The following is a 12180-nucleotide window of genomic DNA, read 5'->3' on the forward strand; positions in this document are numbered from 1 at the left end:
GTACGGCTTAGAGGCTACATACCTGTACTTGGACAATGTCACCATCTGCGGCCATGACCACGACGCAAACCTGAAAAAGTTCCTCCAGACCGCTCGGGCCCTCAATCTGACACACAACAAAGAGAAATGCGTTTTCCACACAACCCGACTAGCCATCCTCAGCTATGTCGTGGAAAACGGGGTCCTAGGCCCAGACCCCGACTGCATGCGCCCCCTAAAGGAACTTCCCCTCCCCGTAGCCTCAAGGCCCTCAAACGGTGCTTGGGGCTCTTTTCCTTTTACGCCCAGTGGGTCCCCAGATATGCGGACAAAGCCCAACCACTCATTAAGACCACGATTTTTCCCCTGACGGCTGAGGCCCGGTCGGTCTTCAGTCGTTTCAAGGCCAATATCATCAAGGGCGCCATGCACGCGGTGGACGAAACCATCCCCTTCCAGGTAGAAAGCGATGCATCAGACGTCGCCCTGGCTGCTACCCTCAACCAGGCAGGCAGACCATTAGCCTTTTTCTCCCGAACCCTCACCACCTCGGAAATTCGGCACTCTGCAGTCGAGAAGGAGGCACCAAGCCATTGTGGAGGCCGTGCGGCACTGGAGGCACTACCTAGCCGGCAGGAGGTTCGCCCTCGTCACCGACCAACGGTCGGTAGCCTTCATGTTTGATAACGCACAACGGGGCAAAATAAAAAATTCTAAAATTTTGAGATGGAGGATCGAACTCTCCACCTATGCGTACGATATTACATATCGTCCGGGGAAGCTCAATGAGTCCCCAGATGCCCTGTCCCGCGGCACATGCGCCAACACACACAAAGATTGTCTGTGTGCCATCCACGATGACCTCTGTCACCGGGGATCACCCGGCTTGCTCATTTCATCAAGTCCCGCAATCCACCTTACTCCACCGAGGAGGTCAAGGCCATGACCAGGGCTTGCCAGATCTGTGCGGAGTGCAAACTGCCCTTCTACCGACCAGACAAGGCTCGCCTGGTGAAAGCCTCTGGGCCCTTTGAGCGACTAAGCGTGGACTTCAAAGGGCACCTCCCGTCCACCAACTGCAACATCTATTTCCTCACTGTCATCGACGAATTCTCCCATTTCCCATTCGCTGTCCCCTGCTCCTATATGACCTCGGCCACCGTAATCAAGGCACTGCACAGCATCTTCACCCTGTTCGGTTTCCCCGCCTATATCCACAGCGACCGGGGTACATCGTTCATGAGTGATGAGTTGCGCCGGTATTTGCTCAACAAGGGCATCGCCACGAGCAGAACGACCAGCTATAACCCGTGGGGAAACGGGCAGGTGGAGAGGGAGAACGCGACAGTTTGGAAGGCTGTCCTTCTAGCCCTACAGTCAAGAAGTCTCCCAACCACCCGCTGGCAGGAGGTCCTACCCAATGCCCTACAGAAGCATCTACAGAAGATCCTGGTCTAGATGTTGCACTAAACAGTTCAAAAGGATTGTGGTGACAATTCTACCAGCAATGAAAAGGAGCAAGATTCCTCTTTGGTGCTCACAAGATTAGCAAGTACATTTGAGATGATCTTTGCACTGTCCTGATGAAAGGTCAACTCAACCCTGAAATGTCAACACAGTGACACAGTGGTTAGCTCTGCCGCCTCATAGTTCCAGGGAGCTGGGATCAATTCCAGCATTGGGCGATTGTCTGTGAGGAGTTTGTATGTTCTCCCTATGTTTGTGTGAGTTTCCTCTGGGTGCTCCGGTTTTCTCCTCATGTCCTAAGATGTGCAAGTTAGGTGGATTGGTCATGCTAAATTGCCCCCTAGTGCCCAAAGATGTGCCGTTTAAGTGGGGTTACTGGATTATGGGGATAAATTGGGAACATGGGCCTAGGTAGGGTCCTCTTTCAGAGGATCAGTGCAGACTCGATGGGTCGAATGGCCTCCTTCTGCACTGTACGAATTCTATGATTCTGTCAATGGATACTGTCTGCCTGGAGTATTTCCAGCATTTTTATCTTTTTCGTGCATCTGCAGTATTTTGCTGTGGCAAATTCCTTTCTTCATATATACATGGACAATGGAGCCGCCTCATATTCCTGCAGGGTGGTTCCTTGCTCCCCAGGTCAGTGATCCTCTTGGCCGGGTATTGACCTCTATCTTTTTAGACCACAGCTGGGATAGTGTCAGCTCCCGGGGCTTTGCAGCTACACAGGAGCTTGATTGCATTCATCGTTTCTAACAGAGTGGGAAGGTCATCAAGAGAGCAGGTAATTCTGACCTGTGGCAGCCTGTTGATTGTTTCTACACTGATGGATGAAGGGTAATTGAGGATGTATCCTCATTGGAGTTCAGAAGAATGAGAGGCAACCTTGTTTTTAAAAAAATTTATTAAAGATTTACCATTTACAATAAATTTTATAACCAAACCCATATTACTCACAGCAGATGTTACACAAAACCACATAACAAAAACCCAACCAAGTACACACCTCATCCACAAAGAGAAGAGAGAAAACAAACCCTAAATCCGCATTGCCTCCCCACCTCCACCCACCCCTCACCCCGAGCAACTGACTGTGACTAATTCCTTAAAGTAGGAAATTAATGGCTGCCATCTCCTGTAGAACCCCTCAACCAACTCCCTAACAGTGTACTTGACTTTCTCAAGTTACAAGGTTTCTATTAGATCAACCAACCATACGGAGGAGTTGGTTGGAGTAGAAGATCTCCACCCCAGCAGCAGAATTCGCCTCTGGGCAATCAAAAGGCAAGGACATCTGCCTTCACTCCCTTCTGCAACCCTAGAGAGTCCAACACCCCAAAAATGGCCACCAGATGTCAAGGCTCCAGATCAATATTCAGAATCACTGAAGAAGGAGACCCAAAAGCTAACCAGTTTGGGACAAAATCAGAACTTATGTGCGCGATTGTCCAGCCCATGGAATAGCGCTTGCACCTGTCCTCTACCTCCGAAAAAACACCTCTCATCTTAGCTTTGGTCAGGTGGGCTCTATGCACCACTTTACGTTGGATCAGACCAAGCCACGCACATGACAATGTGGAGTACTCCACAACTCTACATCCACTATAGGTCCCAACTTCCTCTCCCCTTCACCTTCACCTCATCCACCGGGCTGAATCCTCCACCAGAATCCGCAGGCATGTGACCCTCCTCTGACTCTGCTGGCAAAAGGATCCTCTCTATCATAGACATCAGCGGTGCCACGGGAAATGTCGGGAAGGCCTCTCTTACAATATTCATTATCTGGAGATACCTGACATATTCGGCCCCGAAAACCCAAAACTCACCGACAATTCCTCCAAGGTGGCAAACTGTCCCTCCACAAACAAATCCCTGAAACAAGTCCCTTCCCTTCCCACACACCAAATGTGGCATCCAGTCTCAACAGCTCAAATAGGTGATTGGCACAAACAGGGGTCATCCTCGATATGGATCCAAGATTAAAGTGCTGCCTAAATTGTCTCCATATCCTTAAGGCAGATACGACCACAAGGCTGGAGGAATACCTTGTCGGGAATACAGGAGCGAGGCCGTCACCAGTCCACCCAGACTAGAACCTATACATGACCCCACCACTATTTGTCCCCATATGGAACCCGGGTCACTGCACCACCCCAGCACCTTCTCAACATTGGCCGCTGTCATGTGAGAGTACCTTTAAGACATGGATGTTTAAGCAATGTACCTTTAAGAAAACAGTGATGTCAGAGAGTGGGTGGAGCTGAGGGCAGGTCAGCCATTTTACAGTTTAGTTTTGTTTTGCAGTTTTAATAACAGCTTGTGTGTGTCTGTGTTTGCAGTGAGCTGTGATGTCTGCCATAAAAGACCATCTCTGGATCATTTGGGTGATTTAAACTTATAATAGAAATAAAACAGATATATTAGAAAGCATATACGGAAGAGGAATCTGAGAGTATATCAGAATGTTATTACCGTAAAAATGATGTCTTGATGAGAAAATGGAGACATGTACATATGCAGGCGGATGAAAAGTGGGCAGAGGTTCATCAAGTAGTATTGCCGGTAGGGTATAGAAAGGAGGTTTTGCGAGTTGCACATGAGGTACCAGTGGGAGGTCATTTGGGAATAAGGAAAACTCAAGCTAAAATCCAGAAACATTTTAACTGGCCTGGACTACATAAAGATGTCGTAACATTTTGTCAATCATGTCACACATGTCAAGTGATAGGGAAACCTGAAGCAGTGATGAAATCAGCGCCCTTAATACCCATTCCAGCATTTGAGGAACCTTTTACAAGGGTCCTAATCGATTGTGTAGGTCCGCTTCCTAAAACAAAAACTGGGAATCAATATCTTTTGACTATAATGGATGTGTCTACTAGGTTTCTAGAGGCCATTCCAGTATGTAATATTACAGCTAAAAGGATTGTGGAAGAGTTACTTAAATTCTTTACTAGATATGGACTACCCACAGAAATTCAATCGGATCAAGGAACAAATTTTACTTCAAATTTATTCAAAGAAATTATGGATAGCTTAGGAATAAAACAATTTAAATCAACTGCGTACCATCCAGAATCACAGGGAGCGTTAGAAAGGTGGCATCTGACATTAAAGACAATGTTGAGGGTGTATTGTCAAGATTATCCAGAGGATTGGGATAAAGGAATCCCATTCGTATTGTTTGCAATTAGGGATGCACCTAATGAGTCGACCAAACGTAGTCCTTTTGAACTAATTTTTGGTCATGCGGTAAGAGGACCACTTAAATTGATTAAGGAAAAATTGGTGGGTGAGAAATCGGAAAATACACTATTGTATTACGTGTCAAATTTTAGGGAATGATTAAATAGAGCAGGTGAATTGGCTAGACAACATTTGAAAGTTGCACAAAATGTGATGAAACGGGTAGCAGACAAGAAATCCAAAGTTCGTAGTTTTGCCAGTGGGGATAAAGTTTTAGTGTTGTTAGCAGTGGTAGGTGTGCCTTTAAAAGCTAGGTTTTGCGGACCGTATCAGATTGAAAGGAAATTAAGTGAGGTGAATTATGTGGTTAAAAACACCAGATAGAAGGAAGACTCACCGAGTGTGTCATGTGAATATGCTTAAAAGGTACTTTGAAAGGGAAGGAGAGAAAAAGGAGGTTTTAATGATTCTAACTCAAAGTGACAAACCAAATCCAGATGACTGTGAATTTGACATACCTCAAATTAAATTGGAAAATGAGGATGTTCTTAAAAATTGGGATGAATTGTTAAGTTACCTTCCAGAGGAAAAACAAACTGACCTGAAAGAGTTATTGATATCACATGGGCAAGTTTGTAGAGATAAGTTGGGAAGTACTAAAATGGCTATACATGATGTAGATGTGGGAAATGCTGTTCCTATCAAACAACATCCATATAGACTTAATCCTTTAAAATTGGCACAGGTTAACAAAGAGATTGAGAGTATGCTTAAAAATGGCATAATTGAAGTTGGTTGCAGCCAATGGTGCTCACCCATAGTGATGGTACCTAAACCAGACGGTACCCAACGGTTGTGTGTGGACTATAGAAAGGTGAATGCAGTTACAAGAACGGACTCTTATCCTGTCCCACCATTGAAGGATTGCATGGAGAAAGTGGGACAATCTGCTTTTATTTCCAACTTCCAGACAGGGAAAGAACATTTAAACCATCGTATGGAGTTCTTCGATCAACTTCAGGTGGCGGGTTTGGTGATGAACCTAGCCGAAAGTGAATTTGGAGAAGCCCGAATCACTTTCCTTGCGGAGTTTCCGTTATCCTCAAGACGAAGGGAAATAATGCGATTTCTTAAAATGAATGAATTTGATCGAACCTTTGTGCAAAGGTTTTGTGGTGTGATTACTCCACTGATGGAATTGCGGAAGAAACGTAAAAAAGTTCAATGGACAGCGGACTTTCAACAGGCATTTGACTGCCTAAAAGCTGTGGTAACCAATGTTCCTGTATTGGAGAATTGCAAGGGGCTCTGTGGTCAGATTGAACTAAATTTCTGATTCTAAAGAGAAATGCCGAAGAGTAGAGGAATGGATGGATTGTGCAGAGACTTTGTTCAAAGAGACTGTCAATCGAGAAGGATTTCGGTTGGAGGAAGAAGAACAAAGAAAAATGGACGATATTATTATACCTGTTTGCATGTGTTTTTTTTTAGAAACGAAAAGGTATATTTACTGTGTGCGTTTCTTAGTGGATGGTGCAAAAGTGAAAAATGAAACCATCTTGAAGTTGATGGTTTATTTTTTTTCTTGGGGGGAGGTGTCATGTGAGAGTACCTTTAAGACATGGATGTTTAAGCAATGTACCTTTAAGAACACAGTGATGTCAGAGAGTGGGTGGAGGTGAGGTCAGGTCAGCCATTTTGCAGTTTAGTTTTGTTTTGCAGTTTTAAAAACAGCTTGTGTGTGTCTGTGTTTGCAGTGAGCTGTGATGTCTGCCATAAAAGACCATCTCTGGATCATTTGGGTGATTTAAACTTGTAATAGTGTAGCCTTTAACCTGATGTGATTTTGTTTAAAGGTGTTAAGTCTCTTGGAAGTTTGAAGGAACATTTTAAGGAGTTATTTACTGTTGCAATATTTTCTGAGTTATCTTTGATGTAAGGGGTGTTAAGAGATCCACACCTGGGGAAAAAGCAGTGTGCTAGGAAAAGCAACAAATCCATTAAAGGGTGAGGTTGGTTGAACTCCATGATACATTTTGTGGTTCTGAAAACTCCTCACCCATAACAGCCGCCCCTAGTAATAAAGCAAATTTGGCAATGCTAAGCCCACCGACTGTCTCTTTGATGAACAGCCCTTTGGATCCTCGGGGTCTTGCCCGCCCATATAAAGGGGCTGGTTTAGCACAGTGTGCTAAACAGCTGGCTTGTAATGCAGAACAAGACCAGCAGTGCAGGTTCAATTCCCGTACCGGCCTCCCCGAACAGGCGCCGGAATGTGGCGACTAGGGGCTTTTCACAGTAACTTCATTGAAGCCTACTTGTGACAAGCAATTATTATTATTATTATAAGGATGAGATCAATCTATTGACCTTCACAAGAAAAGATTTAGGGAGAAAAGCAGGAAGACATTGAAAAAGAAACAAAAACCTTGGAAAAATATTAATTTCAATTAGGGCAGCATGGTAGCACAGTTCCTAGCACTGTTGCTTTACAGCACCAGAAACCCGGGTACGATTCCTGACTTGGGTCACTGACTGTGCGGAGTCTGCACATTCTCCCTGTGTCTGCGTGGGTTTCCTCCGGGTGCTCTGGTTTCCTTCCGCACACCCAAAAGACGTGCTTGTTAGGTGAATTGGACATTCTGAATTCTCCGTGCATGTACCCGAACAGGCGCTGTAGTGTGGCGACTGTAATGGAATGCATAAAGCAAGTTTGTACATAATGTTCTGCACGACCTCCGACCACTAGTGGCAGTGTAAACCCATCACGTGACCTTGTAATCGGGGAGTTGGGTGTGGGTCGTGCTGGAGAATAGACCTGTTTTGCAGTAGCTCTACAATAGTTGATTAGTGTTAGTAGTTTATTATTTTATTTATCCTAGTTATCTTATGCGCAGTTGTTCCACAATAAATTATTTAAACCAGATGTTCTGTAGTTCATCATTCACTTTGGCCAGTCTACAGAACATAACAGTGACTAGGGGATTTTCACAATAACATTGCAGTGTTAATGTAAGCCTACTTGTGACAGTAATAAAGATTATTATTAATAGACGGGACTCTACCCGCCAAGGACAGTGGAAGGCTTATCCCATTTTTGCAAATTGGACTTAACCTTACTTACCAGACTTGCCTAGTTCAATTTAAGGAGCCAGCCCAATCATGGACCACCCGGACATCTAGATACCGGAAACTAGAGGTGGCCAGGTGAAAAGACAGCCAACTCTTAGCCAGTATCTTGGCATCCACATTTAACAGTGAAATAGGCTGGTATGACCCACACTCCGTGAGGTCCTTATCCTGAAATAGGAGTCTGTGAGAGTCTAGCAGGCAGGGGTCCCCGGGACAAAGAATCATTGAACATGTCCACCAACAACAGAACCAACTGATCCACAAACGTCTTGTAGAATTTCACAAGAAACTCATCAGGCCCAGGAGCAGTACCTGTTTGCATCCACCCAATACCTATCAAAATCTCCTCAGGGCTAAATGGGGCCTCCAACTCTTCCCCCTTCTTGTTCCCCACCACTGGAAACTCCAACCCATCGACAAATGTCAACATATCCAACCCCTCGACCAAGGGCTCCGACTCATAAAGATTCTTGTAAAAAGCCTCACACGCAGTGTTGAAACCAATCTGTTACTTGAGTCCCTAACCTGAATAATCTCCCAGTAGGCCGCTTGCCGCTCAGTTGATGAGCTAACAGATGGCTGACCTTCTCCCCATACTCATAAAGACCCCCTCGGCCCCCGCAACTGGCTCACCACGTTGCTTGAGATCAAACTCTGTCCGCAGTTTCTTCCTGCCAGGAGCTCCAGGTACAGTCATACGAATACTTGCGGTCCACATCCAAGATATCATCTACCAACCTCTGCAGTCTGGTAGCCTTGACATCTATCATTATGAAGTACTTCGAGAGGTTGGCCATGCGACACATCAACTCCATACTCCCAGAATGCCTCGATCCACTGCAATTCACATACCACCACAACCGATCCTCAGCAGATGCCATCTCCCTGACCCGACACTCATCCCTGGAGTATCTCGACAACAAGGACTCTGAAGTCAGACTCCTATTCATTGACTATAGCTCTGCCTTCAACACCGTAATCCTAACCAAGTTTATATCAAAACTCCAAAACCTAGGACTTGGCTCCTCCCTCTGCAACAGGATCCTCGATTTCCTAACCATTAGACCACAATCAGTAAGAACAACACCTCCTCTATGATAATCCTCAAGACTGGGTCCCATAAGGCTACATACATAGTCCCCTACGATACTCCCCTAAACACATTTGACTTGTGGCAAAATTTGGCTCCAACTCCATCTATAAATTTGCTGATGATACGACTGTAGTAGGTCGAACGACGATGAGTCAGAGTACAGAAGGGAGATATAGACCTAGTGGTGTGATGTAATGACAACAATCTCTCCCTCAACGTCAACAAAACTAAAGAGCTGGTCATTGACTTCAGGAAGCAAAGTATCGCACACACCCCTGTCAGCATCAACGGGGCCGAGGTGGAGATGGTTAGCAGTTTCAAATTCCTAGGGGTGCACATCTCCAAAAATCTGTCCTGGTCTACCCACGCCGATGCTACGACCAAGAAAGCACAACAGCGCCTATACTTCCTCAGGAAACAGGAAATTCGGCATGTCCACATTAACTCTTACCAACCTTTACAAATGCACCATAGAAAGCATCCTAACTGGCTGCATCACAGCCTGGTATGGCAACTGCTCGGCCCAGGACCGCAAGAAACTTCAGAGAGTCATGAACTCAGCCCAGTCCATCACACGACCCTGCCTCACATCCATTGACTCCATCTACACCTGCCGCTGCCTGGGGAAAGCGGGCAGCTTAATCAAAGACCCCCCCCCCACCCGACTTACTCACTCTTCCAACTTCTTCCATTGGGCAGGAGATACAGAAGTCTGAGAACACGCACAAACAGACTCAAAAACAACTTATTTCCTGCTGTTGCCAGACTCCTAAATGACCCTCTTATGGACTGACCTCATTAACACTACACCCCTGTATGCTTCATCCGATGCCAGTGCTTATGTAGTTACATTGTATACTTTGTGTTGCCCTATTATGTATTTTCTTTTATTCCCTTTTCTTCCCATGTACTTAATGATCTGTTGAGCTGCTCGCAGAAAAATACTTTTCACTGGACCTCGGTACACGTGACAATAAACAAATCCAAATCCAAATCCAGCCCCCCCCCCCCCCCTCCACCCTCCTCCCCCCTCCCTCCTCCCTCCCCCCTCCCTCCTCCCCCCGGAGTCAGCCATTGAGAGACAACCTTATTGGGACATACAGGATTCTTAGGGGGCCTGAGAGGGTAGATGCTGAGAGGTTGTTTCCCTTTGTGGCCAAGTCTAGGACAAGAGGGCATAATCTCAGAGTAAAGGGTCACCCATTTTAGACAGCGATGAGGAGGAATTTCTTCTCTCAGAGGGTAGTGATTCTGTGGAATTCTTTACTGCAGAGAGCTGTAGAGGCTGGGGGTCGTTATGTTCAAGGCTGAGACAGACAGATTTTTAATCTGCAAGGGAATCAAGGGTTATGGGGATAAGGTGTATTTTTCTATGTTCTATGTTCTATGTTCTAAGGTGAGAAAGTGGAGTTGAGGATTATAGTCAGATCAACCATGATCTCATTGAATGGCAGAGCAGACTCGATGAGCCGAATGGCTGACTTCTGCTCCGACATCTTAGTTTCTTATCCAGTAGTTTAAGGATTACCTCATTGTTTTCATTGAACTAATAAGAATAATAATCTTTAATAAGGCTGACATTAACACTGCAATGAAGTTACTGTGAAAATACCCTCATCACCACACTCCGGCGCCTGTTCGGGTATATCCTCATGTTTATGGCCAAGGGCCTCTGGATCAGTGGAGTACATTATATCCCTGACGGTTGTCCATTCATCCTCAGTGCTGTAAATGTCCATTTTCATTGTACACAGGCAACTCATGAGTCTCTCTGAGAGAGAGATTCTTCATGAGCTTGAGTCTCATGACATTGAGATGCTTCTGGACCTTCGGGCCTTGGGATGTCTCGGGGGGGGGGGGTGCGGGGGGGGATTTTGATGTGTATCTTTCAAATGATATGATAATCAGTCCAGCAGTCAGCGCTGCGCATGGTTCTCGTTAAATGAGCATCCTGCCTGACTCTCTGTCAGTTATTAGAGGCCAATGCGTAGAATGGAGAAGCTTCCAAGACATCTCGTTGTAGTTAGTGAGGTGGATAGCTGGGTTGGTGATCAAGTACTCATGCCCAACAGACATCTTCAACAAAAGGAGAGTATTATTGTTAGGACTGCCAACCCCGATTTTTCTGATGACCCCTTTCCACACCTGCCAGTGACAAAACATTATTTCTTTACCCGTCAGTCTGGCCTCAATAAAAGTCGAGATGGATTTGCAGGTACAGCATTAGTTATTTTATTTGACTTTCAAGCCTGATTCATTTCACAGAGGCATAGGACACATCTAGTCTCCTACACTCCGGGAAGGTGAATGAACAAGGAGACAAAGGGATTTCTGCAAATACATTCAAATGGTATCAAGTTTCACATACACGATTCCCACAGGTCATCCTATACCCCTCCTGACCTGGTCATACATTCTGATTGGCTCACTTCTCATCCCTTCCTCTGGCCCCCTTATTACCCAGCATCCTTTTCTCCTCCTTTGGTGGACACACCTCCTCCTTGCTTTGCCATGCGGTCTGAAATCCTTTGTCTGTGAACTCACCAGAATGAGACTGGCCTATCTCTACATTACAGTAACTAATATCTCTAAAGTAACTATTTTATATCACATTCGTCACCAGCTGCAGCCCACTGACCAGGAAGGGTGAGCGCAGTAAGAAGTCTTCCAAAACCAGGTTAAGGTCCAACATGTTTATTTTGAATCACTAGCTTTCGGAGCACAGCTCCTTCCTCAGGTGAATGAAGAGATGGGTTCCAGAAACATATATAAAGACAAAGTCAAAGATGCAAAACGATACTTTGAATGCAAGTCTTTGCAGGTAATTATGTCTTTACAGGTCCAGACGGAGCAACTGGAGAGAGGAAACCAAAATAGAGTCCATATTCTCAACTTGCGCTCAGGACGCAGCAGACTAGCTGCGGAACACCGCCAAACAGATGAGACAGCGATACTACGCCGCCTATATGCACACCAAGAACAGGAAGCTTGAGAAACTCGGCATCACCACCAGCAGCAACCAAGCTGCTCACTCTCCAATTTTCCCTTAATCAATTTAAGTGGTCCTCTTACCTCATGAACAAAAAGGACTGAATTTGGTTGACTCATTAGGTACATCCCTAATTGCAAACAAAATGAGTGGAATTCCTTTATCCCAATCCTCTGGAGAATCTTGACAATCAGCTCTCAACATTGTCTTTAATGTCTGATGCCACCTTTCTAACACTCCCTGCAATTCTGGATGGTACGCAGTTGATTTAAATTGTTTTATTTCTAAGCTATTCATAACTTCTTTGAATAACCTTGAGGTACAATTTGAT

Source organism: Scyliorhinus torazame, chromosome 10 (assembly GCF_047496885.1).
Source record: "Scyliorhinus torazame isolate Kashiwa2021f chromosome 10, sScyTor2.1, whole genome shotgun sequence".
NCBI classification, from domain to species: Eukaryota; Metazoa; Chordata; class Chondrichthyes; order Carcharhiniformes; family Scyliorhinidae; genus Scyliorhinus; species Scyliorhinus torazame.